The sequence below is a fragment of the Taeniopygia guttata genome, chromosome 1A (assembly GCF_048771995.1).
Source record: "Taeniopygia guttata chromosome 1A, bTaeGut7.mat, whole genome shotgun sequence".
Classification (NCBI taxonomy): domain Eukaryota; kingdom Metazoa; phylum Chordata; class Aves; order Passeriformes; family Estrildidae; genus Taeniopygia; species Taeniopygia guttata.
In genome coordinates, this window is record NC_133025.1 from 67,298,354 (window position 1) to 67,320,000 (window position 21,647).

At 41.5% G+C, this 21,647-nt stretch overlaps 1 protein-coding gene across 4 annotated transcripts in view; it reads left to right on the forward strand.

Annotated features, from left to right (window-relative positions):
* The window catches only part of LMO3 (LIM domain only 3), a 58,932-nt gene that overhangs the window by 18,889 nt on the left and 18,396 nt on the right, over positions 1-21,647 (forward strand). The gene's annotated exons all lie outside the window — the stretch shown is intronic.

The window sequence follows — 21,647 nt, forward strand, 5'->3', positions numbered from 1 at the left end:
AGCTGACAAACAACCACTTGATAATTCTGTCTGATTTAACCACCATAAATCCTTTACTCCTCAGACCCAGCTCTTTCTCCTCACCCTTCCGGTTTTAAGGTGTCCTTTTTGAAAAAGTTAGTTCTTGCCACCAACTCCCACGTGCCTCCTGTTTGGCTTATTTGTGCCATACTGTCAATATTATATAACAAGTACACTGTTGCTTTTAGCAGAGTATTAAAATGCTGGTATAGGGGACAAGTATTTCTTATCCACTCCCTCTCTTCCTCCCTCCCAAAAATAAAAAAAAAATGGAATGAGAAGAGAACAGATTTAGAAAATGATTGCAAGCATGTTAAGTTTCCTAGAAAAAAAAAAAAATTTGCCTGAGTGGAAAGATGTGATTTTTTTGCCACTGTAAGCCTGGAAACCAGTATCCCTGCAAGGCACTCAAGAACTAACCCTCTCAACCCCAAATTTTGAAGAACTGTTTTATCTATGCTTGTAAGCCCTGGTTCTTTGGCTCCTTAAGCTTTAGCTGAGCACTTGTGAAACCAAATCTAGCCTAGACCTGGTGTGTTTGCTGAGAAAAGGCACTGGAGAGCATCTTTCCATCACCCCTGTGCTGCAGGAGCTGCCAGCAGGGCTTTGCTGTCCAGACTGGGTGCTCACACCCAGAGATGGCATCTTCCTGACAAGAGGAATACAGCAGATACCAGCAGTGGTTTTGCTGTCTCCTTCTTGGTTTGCTCCAATTGAAAAAAAAAAATCCAATTTGTTAATTTGTCCTCACTGCAGAGCTGCTTGCTGAAGGCAGGACTGCTGATGGGTGGAGGATACATGTGAAGTTCTGTGTTTCCCCCTGGCTCAGGGACATGTGTCTGATGATCCCCCATCCCTTCTTCCTTCTGCTGTGTACAAGGTAGAGGAGGAGGCACAGCTCTGCTGTTTATAGGAAGGAACAGGAGGAGTGGAAGGGTTAACAGCTTCTTTCCCCGAAATTTCAGAATGCTGAAAATGACAGATGCGTCATGCCAGTGTAAGTGACCGTCCTTCCTCATCACCAGAAGTTGTGAGGAAAAATAATTAAATTGCAAATTTAAGAAATCTTGTCAAGAGAAGACAACATCAGTTGTCTTTAGATGGGACCCCTGCTTTCTGTTCCTAAAACTAAATGCAGCCACCAAGACATCTGCATCTGGACAGATCACTCTTCCGTAGATTTGTACTCCTGCTGTCAGTTTTCCATCCTCCCTCTGCTCAAAATCAACACCAGCAAACTGGGCAACTCCCCACTTCTTAGTGATTGGGAAAGAGTGACAGTTTGTGTGCTCCAAACTGAGTGGTTTTGCTGCAAGATTGATTCTGGAGATCTTCTGTCATTTTGGATGTGGAGGAAGGGATGAGTGGGGCTCTGTGTGTTTATGTGTGTGAGCAGAGACTGCCCACTGCATGCAGGAGTTTTGGTAAGGAAGAATTCCCTTTTGAGATTAATCCAACATTCCTCTGCATTCTGTATTGCTGCTGCCACAGCTTCCCCCTCCCTCCAAAAATACAAAAAAACCCCAACAAAACAAAAAAAACCCAGACAATTCAAAAACCACAAGAAAAAGTTCCTAACCCATTGTACTAGCACCACATGCATCAAGTCAAAAGATGGTTAAATTATGGCAGCAGACATTTGGCTCAGCCAGATTTAAAAGGTCAAGGCATGGAAAGGGCAGGCATGGAAAAAAGTTCCAGGAAAGGGGTAAGAAAGAATAAAGGCCCGAATTCAAAGCATGTTGTTGTATTTGTCCCAACATAAATGATGTCTAGTCACACACATGATATTTTTATCAAATGTTTCTCCTCATGGTCCTAACTGCATTGACCATGCTGTTGTTGCTTCCTTAATGCAATCTCCAAAGGTCAATCAAGTTATAGAGTCAGGCTGATAAGATTAGATATTACTTTAAAAAATGACCAAAAACCTGTGTTTGGAGGAAGGCCTGAGTCCAATATAATTCTGTCTGGTTTGCTCCAGGTCACTGTGTCTTTTCCTGGAAACACTGTGTAAACTGAACCCATCTACTTTAGCTCCAAGAGCACTTTCTCATCTCTGGTGATAGCCGAGGTATCTGCGTGTTCTTGGGGAGAGATGAGGGAGTCTTCTGGCACAGGACAAAAATAAAATGACACGTTCAAGTGCTTTTTTTTTAATGCTCCAGGGAGATTTTACTATCTGAATTGTGTGCAGTGAGCAGGGATTTTTCATTTCATACATCATTCACGACTTGCTGCAGTGATTCCAGAAAGTCCCACAAGCCAAGTCGCTGCTTGCACCGAAGCACAGAATTTCTACTTTGTGAGTTTTAACAACGGATCTTAAGAACTTTTTTTAATCTTCACCCAAAATTTACGATGGGGATGTACAAGAAAAGGAGTTTTGTCTGAGGATGGTGAAGGATACACAGTAATGACCATGGCAAAATTCAGCCTGCCTTTAGCTTCTCCTGCTTGCTTGTTCTCCCTCTGCTACAAGGGAGGAGAGCAGGTCCCTGGCTTTGTCTTTGGTCTGCACATGAAAGTCTCATGGTAGCACTAGCCAAGGACTTGGTTTTACATTAGGCTGCTGCACTGACACAGAGCTGTGAGCAGCATGTGAAGTTTGTCTGTGTTTTTACCTCTACACGCATTTATTTAGGAGTAGTCAACACCTTTTCCAGCATTTGCAAAGTGTCTGGGATGAAATACTAAAGGTGAGGTGATTTAAATCTAGTTTTATGAGTATTTCTCATCTGCTTTAGAAGCTTTGTAGCAAGTGCATGAATATTTAATTGCTGTAGTAAAAAGCAGGTGGGGGCAAGCCTCTTCTAGCAATGTCACCTATGAATGCTGAAGTCAGACTGGCCTTCTGTGTCTGTCAGTGGGGTTGGAGTGAATGAGTGCACAAGACTCTGGACAGATTGGTGAGCATCTTGTTACACAGCAATTACAGCACGTGTGCCCACCATGGGCTTCCTGGCTTTTACTGTAGTCTCAAGAAATCAAGCAACCTCATTACCTGGCAGTCCTTACAGATCAGCTGTGTTAAAGACACAGTTGTCACTGATGCCTCAATGTTGCATTCTTTAGATATGAAGGAGTGGAAATGGGTCAAAAAGGCTCTGGGCAGTAGCTCTCTGAGGAATGTTGGCTGATGTGGCAACACCTAGGATTCTCTCTCAGCCTCCCTGGTACTTTTTTTTCTGATAGCATCCTGTAGCCCAGTACCATTCTGTCCTTTCCTTGCATCCCCAGCCTAGGTTTCCCAGTTTTACAGTTTCTTTCTACCAGGGTGAGGAAAGTGCTGGTGGGAACCTCCTCAGACAGGTCCTACTGGAGACGTACTAATTAGGAGAGAATTAAATGTGTGGAAGAGCACAGCCTGTGCAGGTAGTTCTGCTTTGCATAACAGGGACCTGTGTGCACTCAGAGAAAGGCAGGAGCTGATGGGTCAGCAGGAAGACACCAGAGAACCTTGAGCTTGGGCTGTGAGGGGACAAAAGCCCAGGGGTTCTTTAGTTAGGGGTCCCTCCTTGGAGGCATCAGCTCAAAATATTTGTGTTACTGCACCCTAAATAAATTTCTTCATGGATCCAGACACCCAGGATTCTGCTATGGGAAACCTGGTCTGGCTTATGAGTGTGGGGTGTGTGGGGAACCACATGGGAACCTGTCTCTGTCAGGTCACTGAGGCTGCCCCAAATGAGCTTTAGTTGCAGCTCAGCAGCGTGACAGCCAGAGTGGCTCCTTCATGGTTGGACAAGGAAGTTTCCTTAACAAAAAACCAAGGAATTTTGCACCCAGTGCTGAAATTTCAACCTAAGAATCTTGGAGTTATTTTTGTACACTTACAGACCTGCACTGCCAAAGGAGCTCAGCATAATGTTGCCAAGTCTCTCCAGAACATCTGCTGTGAACCGTCCTTTGGTTCTGCCAAAGCAGAGCTTGTCGGAACGGCCCTTGGATGGGAGGTTATGGTTGCATTTCCCCATTCTTATGGCAATTCCCTCTCAGTTGGATGTAGGGCCTGCAGAGTCCATTTATCCTGTTCCAGCCCCTTCATCTGGCACTCAGCACCTACAGGAGGGCAGGAATCTGAAAACAGGCTTTGTTATGACAGAGATCTCCAGATCTCGTAGCAGATGTTGCTGGTGAGAAGCGATTTTGTTCCAGCCAAACCTTCTTCAGCTCGGCTGAGAAGATGCATAGAGAATCTCATAAGGCTACAGGCTTTGGCAAGGAAACTCAGCATTTACCAATGCCAGCTCCTCTCTATATTTCTTTTTTTGAAGGCTATGTAGAGCAAATGATCTCTTCTCTGTCTCTGTGAAACAGCTGTAAATTTCTCTTCCTTTAACCCCCCCCCCCCCCCCCCCAGCCATTAAACAGTGCTGACAACAGCCAACAGTTATCAGATGCAAAATGAACTATGTGCCTGGGATAAAGAGTTGTGTATCTGCCTCTCCTTGATCGATCCACTGGACATTTTGTATGCCAGGGCTTTAATTTAAAATATTCTGAGGAAGAAGAAATCCCTAGTAATTTCCATAAGAGCCTTTTAAGAAGTCTTGTCACCTTTTAAAAAGACATTTGCTTCCCCTTTTCCCTCTCTCCCTCCCCAGCTCCACATGCTGTTTTAACCTTATCCTCTGGATAGAGGCTGCTGCTTTGGTGTGTGCTGCAGACCTCTCTGCTTTGGGCCCACAAGATCTGACCAAGATGTTTTCAGCTTAATTTCGATCAGTGCTGGTGATAATCCCTTTCCAATAATTCCCTGGCACTAAAAACCTTCCCTGATTTTGATGGAGGAATTTCTGCCATACATTTGAACCTGGGACTGCAAGATTTCTGCCCAAGGTGTCTGTTCCCTTGGAGATGGAAAATGTCCTGTTCTGGTTGTTAAAATAGAGACAACTGATAGCTTAGGAGCGATTTGCTTACAACAGAAAATGGTTTTGTGGTGGAGTGATTTTACCCAGACTCTGTAAAAAATTAAATCAATCCTACTTGTTTTCTTTCTCTGACCATTATGATTCTACCTCCAAAAGGAAGGGGGAAAGTCTTACCTGTTTTAAGGATCAATTAACAAGTGAATAATGCGTTGGTTTTTCATCCGAGTAATTTTGTATACTTTGATTGATTTTATTCTCCTGAATAATTCTCCGCACATGGCTCATTTATGGCGCTTGCAGTTTAAGGTGCTGCAGGAAAGTCATCCTCTCAAAGTGCTCCACAGTCCTGCTGGTTTTTGGAATCAGAGAATTGTGCCAGTGTTGAGCCATTTTTAAATCCACTCCCAGCCTACCTGATGCACAAAAAGAGGGGTTGACCCTGCTGCACATGGCTCACGTGAGGTCATGTGCAGCCACCTAAAGTGTGACAAAGATGCTGGGGAGAAGATTCTCAGGGGTGGTCCCTTGTACCTAGAGGGCACTTCACATGCATGAGCACTGGGAAAGTTGTTTTCCCAAGTAACTGGGAGTATAACAATCTGATTAACTATTGAACTGCAGCCCCTACGAAAATTCATTATGAATTTCAGAGCTAGTGCTATCACAATCCTTGTTCTATAAAATCACAGGGTTGGGTGTATTTCCCACAGAAAAATTGGCATTTTTCCTCTCCTCTTGCCAGGATGCTATTAACCACAAAATATTTTTATTTTATGAAATTCTTGTCCCTATTTGTTTTGGGGAAAGGGGGCCTGTTTTAAGGCAAAAAGAGAAAATTGATTACAATACTGTTAGTTAAGCAGCTCAGTGAAAGGTTTGTTATTTTGTTTTCACTATTAAAATATCCCCTAATCCACCTTGCTGGGTCTCTACAGCTCTTGTAATATTCAATCAAGCCCTTGTTTTGTGAGAAATGTGACAATGCATTGTTGGCACTTTACAAACCTACAGCCCTCGGCAATAGATAATGAGAGGCAGGGTTTTTTTTTCCCTGTGCAGGACACAATGAAATTTTAGACAGATGAATGCTAAGAGAACCCCATGTACCAAAGGCAATGTTTACTGCATGTAATACATATCATTGTTTGTCTCCTGTAGTGAAAAATACTTGTGTCACGCTGTTAAAATGTACTCCTGACAGAACAGAGCTTGCTATTATAGGGTCCATTGCTTAAAAAAATGATATACTGACAGAAATACAATTTAAGAAAATTTAACACCAAGGGTAGTCGACCATGTAGGCTACTATTAAGGGGCCAAAACTCAAGGCTGTGATTTTATTAAAAAAGGGGGATAGTTTATTTGCTAGTAGTAGGTAAAGTTAAAAAAAAAAAAAAAAAAAAAAGCATGGAAGGGAAAAAAGAAAAAAAATCAACTTGCATTCACTTGGTGTCTGGTGTGTGAAAAATTAATAAAAGCAACAGTTCAATAAGATTTTATTGCAGAAAATTTTAAGTGAAACAGTTTAGGAATACTTTAGATTTTTAACCAGTTCTGCTGCGGAGCATTGTAGCACCACAGTGCATAACCAATTGTTGCTTTTGGATGAAAGGCACACCCAGTGCTTTTCATAAAATGAGTAGTGAGGTTAATTTGAATCAGTTTGTCCATATTTGCCTTTGGTTTTAGAAGCAGAGCGAGATTAGCAGTTCACTGTGAACAAATGCTGTGTTGTGGCTAACCTTGCACAGTTAAATCACCAGATGCTGGCTTTAAGTTAATAGTGGTCAACTTACTGGTGCCTAATTAGGATCTAGAATTTATTTGCCCCTTCCCAGTTCTTCATTGCAAATTTCTAATTGCTAGTTTGTGATGTGTAAAAGTCTGTGGGGTACCAACAAGCCATTTAGTTTTTGTCTGCCTTCTGCAATTATTTAGCAGAATCACAACTTGGTGAAGAAGTTTTGACTTCTCAAACACTAACTGTACAATCCTTGTGCAGAAGATAAACAGAGTTATTTCTGTATCTGATAGATCCAGCAAAGTGTAAAATGCAAGTGTCTGAGCCCTCAGAGCTTGGAAGCTCCACAACAGCCTGCTTTGGTTTTTTTCACAGAATAGCATGCCGTTTTTGTGTTCATCAACCCAAAATCTTCCCCAGAGATTAAAGGAATTGAAAGGTTTAAGTGAAAGAGCAATAGAACATGTACATTAAGTAATTTTTAAAAAGTGAACATTTATTCAGATGCTTCTTATTTTAAATGGAAAAATGTGGAAAATTCTCTGATATCACCCAGGAACAAACTACATTTTTCAGGACCAAATTACATTTGGTCATCAGGTATAAGAAAGTCACAAAAAATAAATGAACATAACAATGCAGGAAGGTTTTTCCTCCATCAATGTCATATGAGGTTTAAATTTATTTTTGTTGTTGTTCCACACTTATTCCCTTTCCCCCTTGTAACAGCCTTATTTCAGCTACTAAAAGAACATTTTGCCATGCTGATGGTAAGATTAATACATTCACCTGTGTACAAAAAATCTAACAAACAAAAAGCCTTAGAAATAATTCTCTAATAATATAATTATATTCCTGAAGATTGCCAATGACATAACACTATTAGTATGAATTAACTGTTAATCCTCCTGCCACGGAAATATTGCAAGTCTGTGTGTGCCTTTTAAAGCACATCTAGAAGAGGTCCTTTGAAGATTTCTGAATTTCTGAAGTATGAGCCTGGAGGTGGTTCTGCATATAAAATTGGGTTAAGTGATGTCATCACTCATATTTTTGTGGTATCAAGGCCTAAATAGTTGTTAAACCATCAAGTTAATTGATTATTGTTGAAGAAAAATATTTATTTTACACAAGATTTCGACCGAGTTTGAAAGAGGTGGTGCCAAATTTAAGTTCTACTGCATGCTCGAAAGAAATATTTCTGTTGCAAACGATTTATTTATTACAACCATAGATCTGAAATCCATTTTCTTTTGCTATTCATACTTTTTTCTCTCTGTTTGCTTTTCACATTTCTCAGAGATTAGGGCAATAAAAGCCAACAAAGACAATTTTGGTTTTGTAGTCAATTTTACTTGGAGGTTTGAATTCTGCAATATGTGGGTGTTCCACTCTGAATAAAAATTTTTCAATATTTCAATATAAATTTTAACTGTAGGGTTTTTTTTTTTGTTCTGTCTCACACACTGTGCAAACAGAATTTTTGTATTTTTTATAAAAACCTTTTATTTCAAACATATATACAAACATTTTTTGCTGAATAATTCCTTTATGGAGAGCTTCCTTTTATAGTAGGGATTACTGTAGATGAAATAATAATTCAAGTATAAACACAATATACCTTTTTTTTTCTTTTTTTTTTCATTTGGATCAAAACTCAAAACAAGAGCAATTAACCTTTCCAGCTGTCTCACATCTGGCCAGCTGTTGAACCACTCCACCATGGGGAAAGGTCACAAGTGAGTGATGAGAAATGACCCCAAAAAATACTGAGTGGGGGGAAAAAAGGTTATAAATGCATTCAGTGTGGAATTGGACATGCACATGGAACCAGCAGCTGAGAAGAGGTGAACATAAATTCCAGACATATTTCAATACCTTTAATTTCCAGACACCAAGAAGCTGCTGGGAGGGTGAAACCACAGAGGTTGGAAAACCCCACCATGTAAAATAGCTGTAGAAACCTCCTTATAATTTATGTATGATTGAAGTGTTAGTGCACTGTGGGCAGTGCTCACCACCCTGACCAGAACAATTCCTTACTTTTCATCACTTCCTTATGCTTTCCCAAGTTTTGCTGCTTTCCCCAGTGTTTTTCTGGTGCCTTGATTTCAAATTCTCAGCAATGGTGCTGTTGCTGAGACCTGTGTGGGGCCCTCCTCGTGCCTCTGCAAGAGACAGAGGAAGGGATGGTTGGGTCTGAAGTAGTGCAGGAATTGCAGAAAGCTGCATGGCTGCTTCTGACAGAAGATTTTGTCATGCCAGACAAGGCACTAGAGAAGACCCGTGGTTATAATTACAAGAGGAGAACTAGTAGAAGGTGATACATCTGATGTGCATTCACAAAAGGAAAAAACAAAACAAAAAAAAAGAATACATTTCTCTCTTTTAGCTGTGTTTTTACATTTTCTGTTTGCTGTAATGTGGATATACTCTTCTGTGTCCCTGTGCATGGCAGGGGGCTGGAACTGGATGATCTTTAATGTCCTTTCCCACCCAAACTTCTGTGATCCTGTGATCCTACACACACGTGTGTAAACAAACAAAAAAAAAAGAGAGAGAAAGAGGATAATGACTATTGCCTATTTGGTGCCAGTCCTGCAAATCTTCCTAACACAAGTGAACCTACTGAGCACAATAAGAGTATTTGCTTGTTTAAAAATTTATACAACTTTTTTGCAGAAATGCTTACGGTGCAGTGATATAATACAGAAACACAAAGCTTCTTCCCTGGTGAAGCAGGGAGCTCTTACTGTGAACCTGTTTTACACACACCTGGTCCTTGTGTGGAGGTGCTGGTGATGAGGATGGTTTCTCCATCACTGCTGTGCCTGCGGCTCACCAGGAAATGCCTCCATGGAGCCCCTTTAGTGCAGGAGATCTGCACAAAGTTCCTGGTTACAAAAGGAAGGGCCCACAGAATATTTTACTTGTGTTTGTTTGGCACTGCAAGTGAGGGATTGAAAGGTGTCACCATTACCCCATCTGTTCTGGAAGATGGCTTTCCTCCTCTCCTTAAGCCTGCCTAAAAGAATTAGTTCAGGGGTAGATGCTGGGCACAAGGAGTGAGTTTTGCTTAACTTTCTCATTGAAACTGAATGATGTTGCAGATGCTGGGGGAGCATGGAAATAAATCACCCCAGGAATAAAAACTGTTTGGGATTTTTTCCTGCTTTTCAGCTGTTAGATCAGCGTCTATTAAAGCAATTAGTTCAACAGTCATAGGTTTGATCTGTGATTCTCCTTCCTCCTTTTCTTTTCTCACAGTAGATGATGAATTTGAGAGGAAAATCAGAAATGTTGTGGTTCCTTTTCTGCAAACAAATAATTGATTATATGTGAGATCACAAAATTTTCAAGTGAATTATTTTGAACAGAGAATTTTGTCATATGCTTCTTTTCCTAATTGAGATGATCTGATAATGGTGCCTATAGTTTTCCATGTATGGGCTGAGTTATTGGTAGGAAAAAGCTGTCATTCCAAGGATAGCATGCAATATTTAATTTCAGCTACTATCTGTGCCAGCAAGCATTTTAGTGTGGGTGTTTGCAAATATTCAGTGATTATAAACCAGCCATTTGCACCATTGAAACAAACACAGGTGCAAATGTGAATTTCTGTCCTGTACTTCCTGAAGTATTCACTGATTCTGGAATTTCAGGTCTGCTCAGAGATGCTGTGACTATGTAAAAAAAAAAAAAAAATAGCATTTTATGGCAAACAAAATCCTTTTTGTTGGAAAAGAGTATGGAATCAAAATGAGCTGAAAAGAAGCTTTTTTTTTTGGAAATAAATAGAAAATATGGAAGACTATGGAATTATAGAGCAATGGTCCAGGGGAAATAGCTCTAACTGCAATATGCTGCACACTATTAGTCCAGACTATGGGGTTTTTTTCTTTCTACATTTTATAATCTATGAATTGAGATATCTTGGATAATTAAAATACCCTTTAATTAGTTTTAAGAGTAGGGGAATTTAATAGGCCTGTGGGAACACTCTAAATAAAAATAAAAATGCTAAGCAAAGCCTAGTTAACAAGCAGGTTTTTTCATTAGGATAAAGCACTTCTCCCTAGTATCAGACATTTGTTCCGTTTGTACATAAGTTTAGGGTTTTTTCCCAGACAGACTCTTACATTGTGGTAACACATGGTCCAATCCAGGAAATTGGTGTGGATATGATTCATCCCTCTGAAATCTGCAATATTTTCTTTATAGAACTAAGGAATATTCAACACTACGAAAACTTGCCCTTCTAGAAATATTGACATTCAATATTGGCAAAATACTCCTAATAGGAATATACTGTATCAGTACAATAAAACCATCTAGCATGAGTGGAAAACCCATATTTGTACAAGCACAGTTTGTAAAGTATTACTCTTTTTTAGACTAGCAGGGTTTTGGTCAGCTCAGTCAGAAATAGCCCCTCTAACCCCTATGGGTTTGCTAGCAGGTACATAAGGAGCACATGGCAGAATTAGTGGCCATTATCTGTATGAATAACCCATCAATAATTTTAGGTCAATTTAATACTTGCAAATGAACAGTGGGGAAATCCCTTAATAGAACTTTTGGGAAGAGTTAGAGGAAAAAGCTTCCTTTTGCTTGGATGGGGCAGCAGGTGAAAAAATCCCTGCTGAGCAGTGGCTGCATTGAGCTGGAATTTGTGAGGGAAATGCTGGGTCTAGCAGGGCAGACCAGATTTATGTGGGCTGCTGCCACGGTGCTGGTTTGCAAGGCTCTCCCTCTGTCCTGCCAGGCAGGGTGTGCTTCACATCCCGATGTGTAACTGATTGTGCTGAAATGTCTCCCTGCCCTCCCTGATTAATACTTCTCCAGCTTCAATTAAAATGTAGCATGAAGGGCTTTGGCCTTATTATTTCCCCCTTTACGTGCATGTCTGTAAAGAGGATAATTTTCTTTTTTTTTAATTAAAATAATCTCAAGTTGCCCTCTCATGCTAATATGAACCACATCAAAATGAAGAGCTCGAGGCTAGATTTCCAAAGAATTTGGACATGAGTAACCACTGAGAATTTTGTCTGCCTGTTTCTCAAAATCCCGAGTTCCACCCCAAATCTCCTAATGTCAATTTATAGGACAATTTTTCAATCAAGAAACTAGGAATAACTGTGCTGTGCAGGGCTGAGGACTGCTGCAGCTCAAGCCTTTTCTAGTTGGTTGTGTGCTGCCTGAGGTATGAGTACAGTGGGTCCAGTAGAGTAGCCAATTACAACAGTAAATTTTGAACAGGAATATCCCTTATAACCATTCTCACTGCATTAATAAATAAGATTTTGGCAGGATCCTTTCTAAAGGCCCCCCCCCTTAATCCCCTCCCTTACAGCTCTTACAACCAGAAGCTGGTTATAGAAAGGAAAAGATTCCTCTGTTGCTCCATCTATCATCATTCATCATACTTAGTATAGACTTTAAACTCACCTCTTGAGCTTCCAAGAATCACAGAGTCATAGAATAATTCTGGTTGGATGACACCTTAAATATCACACAGTCCCAACTCCCCTAAGAAAACTTCCCACCTTTCACAGGTGATAGGAAAGGCAGAGCAGACCATGTATCAGCTGACAATGTCCTAAATTTGTTATGGTGACCATGCCAAATACCTCTGTAAATCCTCAGAAATGCTGGTAACTATCCGACTGGAAATATTAGAAGCCCCTCACTACAATTTAGAAAAAGTTTTGTTCCTCAAATCTAACTGGAGCTAAAAGGAAAATGCACTCCAGTGGAAGATGAGGCTTGAAACCTGGGTGGAATGGTGAATTGGGTCAGGATCTGCACAAAAGCATAATGTGTTAAGTGAGAATGAGTAAATATGCGCAAGGATGGACCTGGCTAAAACAAAACAACAAAAAAAACCAAAAAACCTGACTAGTAAAGAAAGGTAGCAATAAAAGAAATAGCAATAAAAAGGAGAGAAGAATGAGGTAGAAGCAAAGACCTGAACAGTTGTAGGGAGGAATAAATAAAAGCTCTGCAATCCAAGTTAGCATTTTATCTAATAGCTTATATTTTGCTGGCAGAAACAAGATGGAAAAGACTGAGTCAGGCACCTCTGTGATTTTCACTACTTCCTATTCCTCTAGTGAGTGTATTTTGGAACTTGAAGTTTACAGTACTGGAGCAGGGATACTGAAAATGTTATCCTCTGCTTAACTGTGCTTCAGTCAGGTCACCAGCAATGCCTTGGAGCAGTAGGAACTCCTTTTTCGTTGGACAGCATCTAAAATCCTCTACACTGACACAAAGGCCTCCAAAAAAAGTGTAGGAAAATAGAGAATTCTCCTTCAGTGCTGCCAGACTTCTCCCCCTTTAAGGTTATGGGTGGGTGGCACACATGGGAATGTGTGTCTGTGGAATATTTTTCAGATGCTTTATGGAGCAACAACTGCTGGTACAGGCGCCAGGACAGATCTGACTGGGCTTTGCTGCACCTGTGGCAGGGTGAAGCAAAGGAGGGGGAGATACAGTCACAAACTCAGGGTGACCTCAAGAGGAAGGGCATGAAAATGTCCAGAGCCATCCATGCCTCTCTTCCTAAGGGTGCCTTCTCCCACATTGCTCACTTGCGTATGTTTGAGCAGCATATTTTTAAAGACAACCTTTTCCTACTGCTTCCATGACAGAGGTATTGCCTTCCAGAAACACACATGGAGATGCACACACGTGAAGATGCATAACCACGGGCTCAGTGCAACTCAGGGAGGGCCAAGGAGCTGCTGTGTCAGGCAGAGAACATTAAATACAATTCCATTTGCCTCTTCCCTGCCCCTCCGACTGTCTCAGTATTGCACCTCCTTGACTACAGCAGCCCTAGAGCAAGGCAGCTCTGAGATATTACAGAGAGAGTCCAGGGCAGGATGCATTTACCTGCTCCCACACCTCAGTGGAAGGGAGTTGCTGGGTTGTCACTTTCTGCTCCCTTATCGCTCCCCATGGCTGCAGCCTGTCTGTGCTCGCAGCAGTGCCTGCTGCTCGCTGCTGCAACAGGCAGGCAAGGGATAAGCTGCAATATCAGCTCATCTGCAGGGGCTCAGAGGCAGAGCAGCAGTAGAAACCAAACAAAATGCCCATTTCCCCTTCTCCAGAGTGATGCCCAGGAATGCTGGCTCTACCATCGTGTTCTAATCGTGTCTGGTGTCTGGCAGCGGGAGCAGAGGAACTGGTTTCGGAGGGAGGGTGGGGAAACGGGGTGAGACAACTTTTGCTAAGTTAGTCAAGATTTTCTGGGATAAGGGATATTGCAGGTGGAGGAAGATTTCATCCTGATCTCCACAGTTATCAGTTGTCATGTCTGAGATGTAATTTGGTGACCCCCATTCCAAACTGCATGAAAGGCAGTGTTTAGTACAATACATACAGTATATGTGATCTACAGCTAGATGCTATTTCTCATGTAATGATTTTTGCTGATGCTTTTGAGATTTTTCCTCCACTATTCTCTCTCCATATTTCTGTCCAAAAGATCCATATTAAAGCCACAGAGAGATATTTCTCACAGAAGGTTCCCTAAGTTTCAGGGGGAAAAGGGACTTATGTAAAGTAGTAGACATGTCGGGTCTGATGAGGGTTTGCTTTGCCTGTTAGCTTTTTATTCCTGAAAAAAACAAAAGCTAGATCAGGTTTCCCAAGAAATTTCAAAGTAAATATGGAAATACTCTCCTTATAATGCCTTGCAGTCTCTCTCCAATATTTTTTCCTCTAAATCATATCTTGCTATGCCCTGACTTTGTGCAGTCCTTCTTTAGATCTGAATAAGTAGAGAAATGAAGTCTGGATTTGATAGTCCTATAGAGCCTGCTTTCATATCATCATATAACAATGTATGCTGTTTAGGAAAGATTTACTCAAGCCTTTATAATATCCCCCTCAACGTTTGCCTGTGAGTGTCTCCACTGAATTTCAGCAGCTGACAACTCCCATCCTGCTATATTTCCTCCTCAGCTTAAATTTTACCTCAGTGCAGCTCAGGAGGCCCCTGCTCTACATAAATAACAGATAAATTGACAGGACAACCTTGACCACATTGTGGCCGCATCTCCTGACAGTATGGAAAAATAAGAACTTCTCTCTTTTAAAGTAGATGCATGCTGAGGACCGTGGGGCAGGAACTGTTGAGTTTTAATCCTAGATGGGATTAAATCCCAGACTGTCTCTGTCACCTTGATCAAACTGCTGATGAGGGGGATTTTCAGGAGTGTGGAAGACAGTTAGGCATTCCCCCCACGATTGAAAGGCCCAAGAGTTCACCATTTTACAGCCCTTTGTGCTCTGAATCCGCCTGCTGCAGTCTCTGCTTCTCTTCAAGGAAAACTTTCCAGTCCTGCAGGGCAGCTTGGAGTTAAAGGCTGGAGCCCAAAGCGTCGCCAAAACTCCCCCTTTTTGGGTGTCTTTGAGCAAAGGCAGTAGCTCCCAAACACCCTCCTTTCCAGAGCATTTTGCACATGCCCATTCAGCCCAGAAGAAGGAATTAATTCCACTAACTGCTCCCCTTGAACTGCGAGAGCTCGCCTGATCTTTTGGAGGGGAGATGAAGGTGGGCTGTGAGATGGGAGCCGCCAGCTCCTGCCTGTGGCAAGGCAGGGCACGTTTGGAAAGGAAAAGGAAAGCTGGGGAGCAGCAATTACCCACCCGGGGCGTGGGCTCCCACCCTGTAACACATCCCTTCCCCAACACCACTTGATGGAGAGGGAGCGGGGCCCCATCAGGTGTGACGAGCCCTGGCGCTCCTGGCGTGGAGCGGCCTCCAGACGGCGATTTGGCGACGTCAATCTGGTCATGCTTGATTTGGACACTTAACGTGCTAGAGCGGGGTCCCTCTCCCCCCGATCAACTCCTCAATTAGCGAGCTGCCTCCTGGAACGGCCTTGTTCCACAGTCCCTCCGGGCCGCTTCAGGGGTCATTAGGGTGAGACAACTCCAGCGCCAGCTCCGGCTCCAGCCAAGGCGAGGCGAGCCCAGAGATTTCCTAAAGACATATAACCCTTCCTCAAGTTGTTTGCTTTCATGGGATTGATTCGTGGCACATTAAGAAGCTTAAGGCTTCGGTATCTTCTTTAAACTGCCCACCTTATCGCCTTGACTGCTGACAGTTTGCTGTAAGCAGAGATAACTAGTAGGTTAGTACACACACACACACGCACGTATATATAATATACAAATATTATAGACACTGGCTGCTATTTTCTGCCTAAAAAGGGAACGTGGGGGAGCATCTCATCTGTAGTCTCCGTGGTTTTGGTTATGAGCAGTCACCAGTTTAAACAGCAGATCCAGAGAGGTGTACGGGGGGTGCCGATACCCAGCTGCAGTCAGAGCAACATAATAAATAGGCAAATTTATGTCCTCGTCTCCCAAATTTCTTCCCTTTCTTTATTAGGGAGCAAACTATTGTTACATTAAATATTCAAACTACACAAAATCTCAAGGGCTTTCCTTTCCCACAAAGTGTTACCAGTATTCATGCATATGAAGAACAGTAACCCATATACAAACGGCACCTTTTTTAATGAGCAATATATGTCAACATGACACCTTCTTATGAAATGCAGCTTTTTAGGTTCTGCCTTTGTGGATGTAATAATTGAGATGTTTCTAATATATGCAGTTACATTACCTGCTCATTGTTTGCGATTTTGTTCCCCTTCCAAGTTTGTACTGTTTATAATGCTTCGAGCATTTGCCTCAATTCATGCTCAGTTTTATTTAATTAGAAATATAATTTTCTGCTACATTAATTATAAATTTGAGTCAGACAGCACGGAATTTCCTCGAGCATTCTTTTTAGAAGAGGAACAAAAATCACAGAGTAAGGAAGAAGCTATAAAGCCAGATGCAGGTGTAAAATATCGATACCTTGAAACCTAAAATATTTAATGAATACATGAGGAAAAAAAATCATTATTTATAATTATTTAATTAATGTATCTTCTTATTGTAGTGCAACATTTATCAAAAAAACTGGGTTAATGTCAGAAAAATGTCATGGTGATTGCTCTTAGAATCTGACATATTTCAAAAGCATACATGTGAACAAGCCTTACAGATGCTGAAATCTGAGTTTTGAAAATTATATATTTTTTTAAATGTTTATATTTTGCTCAAAATATTTTTCCCCAAAGCTGTAATGTTTTTTTGTGAATGTGTTGATGATATATAGATATCAGCAATGCATATGCATGCAGAATGCAATGTATATAGTGTATGTGCTTCTTCAAAGTACCCCGATGCTTTGATTTGTAACTGTTTAAGGTTTTACTTAAAATTCTGAACACTGCACAGAGCGTAGCCATTTCAATGGAATACTTCAAATAGTAAGTCCTAAAGGTGACACAACAAAGGAAATACCTTGGATACTGCAGCTTTTATTTATAAAGGAAATGCTCACACAGTCCAATGAAGGAAAACTTTACCTGTTTCCATTTCTATAGGAAGAGCAGTTCCATTAAACCAGTGCTTTGTTGCAGGAATTTGCAAGCGCATCATATGATTTGTATGAGCAGAATGAAATATTTGCATGCCGTCTAATGGATTGACGCATGTCCTTTATTCCTCATTTCTGAGCACTTTCCTTATTGCAAACATTAAAAAAAGGGAAAAGAAAAATCATCCTGCTCACCATGCAGCACTCATCTTGCAGTGTTTTTTAAGAAAGGAGAAATCCCAAAGACAGGATGAGGAATTATTGTGTTGTGTAGTGGGAAAAACATGGTTCTTTCCCTTTTTATTCTCTCCAGTGAAACTGGTTTTGCTGTTTTTGTTTTGCACACACACGTACACACATGCACAAGCACACACACCTAGTTTAGCTCTGTGGGCAATTTCCCTGAAAGCAAGTGTCTGCTAGTCTGAGTGCCATATATCTGAATGCCATTCCTGGGCAAATGCTTATGTCAGTTAGTAGCTGCTATAAATACATTTATATTTTTCATAGTACCTATCATTCAGGACTCTTAAGGGACTTTTGCACACCAGGCTTCCAGTTCTTTTAATGCAAGGTAAAGATGGGAAAATTGAGGTGTAAAGTGGGGATATTTGCACAAGGCTGCTTAGAAAGGTACTGCAGGGATCAGCAGAGACCTCTAAATTAGAAAAAAAAAGAAAATACTGTACCTTGGCATTCCTAGTAGCCAAGGTACTAGGCTTTGGTAACTGCTGGGCACTCATCTTGACAGAACCAGGCTGGCATGAGGGGCCAGAGCTCTACCAAGGGACAGTGACACACCTGCTCAGGAAACGTGGCCACTTTGGGGCTCACCATGCTCTGTGTCATCCTCTCTCTTTTCTCCATGTGCTCTTTTACAGCTCGTGCCATAGCTCTCATTCTCTGCCCAGGTCTCCAGGGTGATTCCCATGAGCAGTGAGGTTTCTGGGCTGGGGATCACCACCTGAGAAAGTGCAATTCTCCTGGCACGTTTGTTGTATTCCTGGATACATATCTCTTAGCAAAACAAGACATGGAAACACGATGTGAACCTTGTGGCTGTACTTCCTACCTAAGCACGTCTTTGCCTACAGCATCGTGGCATGAAAGAGCCTGCTAATGATTCTTAAATGTTCATTACTGTAGATCTTCTCCCAGAATATACTTCTCACCTTGAATGACCCATGTGTTGAATTTTAACTAAGGGAACCCATGATAGTAAGCCTGTCAGGATGCTGGCTTTTTTTTTTTTTTCCTCTCCAACTCTTAAAAGCTTTTTATTATAGGACTGCTTAAGGCATTCTTCAATTAGCATGTGCTGTATTGTGGCTGGAACAGCTGTTTACCATTTAATAAAGCATGGCATAATTTATTTTCAGAGTCTAGCAACCGTCTTTGCTATTACACCAGGGGAGGAACACAGTAACTGCATTGTTCACAGCGCTGATGAAAGAACTATAGACTTTATTATATGACCTCACAGAACTATTAACTTACCCCCCACTTATATTTCAATATGTATTTACCTGACAGTCTGTGCATTGATTTCTTACCCAGAGATTCTACATTCTCAGTCACCTCTGGGGCAGAATGAAAAATGTCTATGTTTTATGTCCCTCCCATTAGGCAGCTAATTATATATTTGTACCTTAATTTCCTTCCCTTCCCCCATCTCCAGGGGCAAACTCCATATGCACCACTTAGACCTTTTCTCCTTAGTGGAGAAACAATAGAGGTGTTGCAAAATGATAGAAGCTTGGCCACTGCTCATTTAGGTTCTTTTCTTCCTAAGATCTCTTCTTCTCTTTGTGGGTGGATGAGTTTGAAGTGCACCTTAGTAGCACCTCCGTGGGTTCTGCTTCCTCTGCAGCAATGTGGAAGTTGCAAGTGACAAATTCATCCCATCCCTGCTGCAGGGGACACTGGTTCCCTCCTGGGAGGGGTTGCAAGTCACCTGCACCGTGGTGCATCAGGTGCTGGCACAAGCACTGGTGGCTTGTGAGAGCATGAGCATGGTGGAGGTCATCCTCCCTGAGAGTCCCTGCCCTCCATCCCATTCCTGCCAAAGTCTTCTGAGCCGTCTTTGAGATCAGGCGAGAGGAAAGGAGGACAGGAGGCAGACAGAGCTCAGCACTGCTTTGTCACGACTGAAAGGCACAAGTCCAAGCCTGAGTGACATCCACTGTGGTGGTGGTGGATGTAGGACAAAGCTGTAAACAAGCTTCCAGGTCTGGGAACAGTGTAGAGACACCTAAATAGCAAGTGCCTCCTTAGCTGGGCCATGAACCTCCCAGCAGAGCACTGCATGGCCACAGCACTTTGTCTGAGCCATTTAGATCTACCCCAGGCTGGGAGCCAGCTTGGGATATTGCAGTCTTACTCTTATATGAGTTGGAGCATTAAATTTGGCTTTAAGTTGCCTGAGTTTGACAATGAAAATACGTCAGCTGAGTATCTGCAAATTTTTAGATTCAGCCTGTGCGTGTAGATGGATTTATATGCATGATTTAAAGTAAAGCATGTGTAGAAAGATGAAGTTTATATGGTTGCTTTGTAGAAATGGATGTAATATTGATGTTGACTTTACTGGTAGAAGTTTAAGAATGTCACGATGCATGAGTGGTGGTGCAAAACAGAGCCCTGAGTGCATCGGGAGGTCATTTTTAACTTGAATTTATTTCCACAATATCAGGCATAGATCATTGTGCACCGTGCACAATCATCCCTGCTTTTCATTTGAGTCAATCAGAGTGGTTAAAGAAAATTTAAAATGAAACAAATTTGTGACTTGATTAAAAGCAGACAGTAAATTTGGCTAGAATACTCCTTAAAGTTGCACTTTAGCTTTAAACTGAAAGTTTGGTGATCTGACTGCATGACTGAAGGGACAGGGTAGCAGACTGTGACATAAACGATGTATCTGTATTTGCTCCTAAGATGAACAAGGGTTTTTTTTAAGTTGTGTGATTTAGGCTTTGGAGTTAACACTCCATTGACCGAACAACAAAATTCCCACCTCCCAGAGCTTTTTCAAACCAGAGCTTTAGAAAAGTCTTATTACATCAATAATGTCTGGTCATGCCTCAGATTTTTCCAGGCAAAATTAAGGCTGGTAATACTTCCTTGAAATGAAAGCTTAGATTGTTTCACAGGACACATATAATCTAATTACGGAAGGATATAGAAGTAAATCTATATTTTGTTTTGAATGTCTGGTTTGGAGGTGTTTGAAAATGGAATTCATCCACATTAACTTTGCATAAAGAATTCTTTCATGCAGTCTGCAGAGTAAAAAAAGAAAAAAAAGGCTTGGTTTCATGAATATCAGCAGATGCAGGACACAGTTCAGCAAATAGTTTAGTGTAAGCAGATAGAACGAACTGGAAATCTACATTAAATTACAACCCACAGTGATGAAAGCAGTACATAAAGGCAAAAATTACATAAAGTACAGAAAGGCAAAAGACCCCCCTCTGCATTAATTGTTGGACATCAGTTTGCATACAATGACTTTCTTCTACAACAGTTGTATGGACTAGAAGGGTTTGAGAAGTAGCAGCTTCACCTGGGAGAGATTTGCTCCTCCTGCCTTCACTGTGCAGGGCAAGCTGCTGACACACAAGTGCCAAACATCACTGGTGACCTGATGGGGCCAGATGGGATTTACACATGCAGGAGAGCAAAAGGGGAAAGCCAAACACTGACACACAGCAGCGTGTCACTGTCCTCTGAGGCTGCAGCCATGCCCTGCTGGCACATTTTAGTCTGCCTGAGATCCTGCCACCAACACAAATTTTTAGCAGAGCAGGTCTTAGGGAAGCACCACAGCTAGCACTTAGCAAAGACAATCAGAGTGGTTGAGGAAAATTTAAAATTAAACTAACTTGTGACTTGATTAAAAGACATGTTTCCATGTGGCACACTCTGGGCATCCTCACAAACAAGGCTGGGAGTATCGGAGTACTTCCAACACCAAGATAATCCTTCAGTCCCTGAGTTTGCTTTCAAAAGAAAATGAAAGGGACTGAGGTGAAAGGGTTTCTCAGCTCTAGTTTGGCAAAACTAACCCTATTTTCGCAGCATTGCCAAACAAGGCAAGCACTGAATCAGCCTTTGATTTTAGCAGACATTTATGCATGCTTCAGCAATTGTGTGGGAATGCCTTTCTTAACACACTTAAACCAGCTGGGCTGTTTTGTTTGACTTTTCTCACTCTTCACTTTTTTTGCAGTATCTGAATTTTGGGACAAGGTTTTAATTTAATCTGGATAGGCATCTAAACCATGCTATCTAACTGCCCCTTTGTTATGACACTTGCAATTTTACACTTCCTGAAATACTTCAGTGCCCAGACAGCCGATTTCTCGTGACAATTTGTCCAACACATCACCTGCATCTGGGAAGTGTTGGAAATCTAGCTTGGCTTTGATTTGTTGAGCATGATGTTCTACAACTTAGTAGTAATTACCTCTTTCAACACCCCAGTTTTGTCAATAAAAGATTTTAAAATAAAGGGGCTTAGAGAAACATGTACAAGCAGCTCTGAGGATAGAGGCCA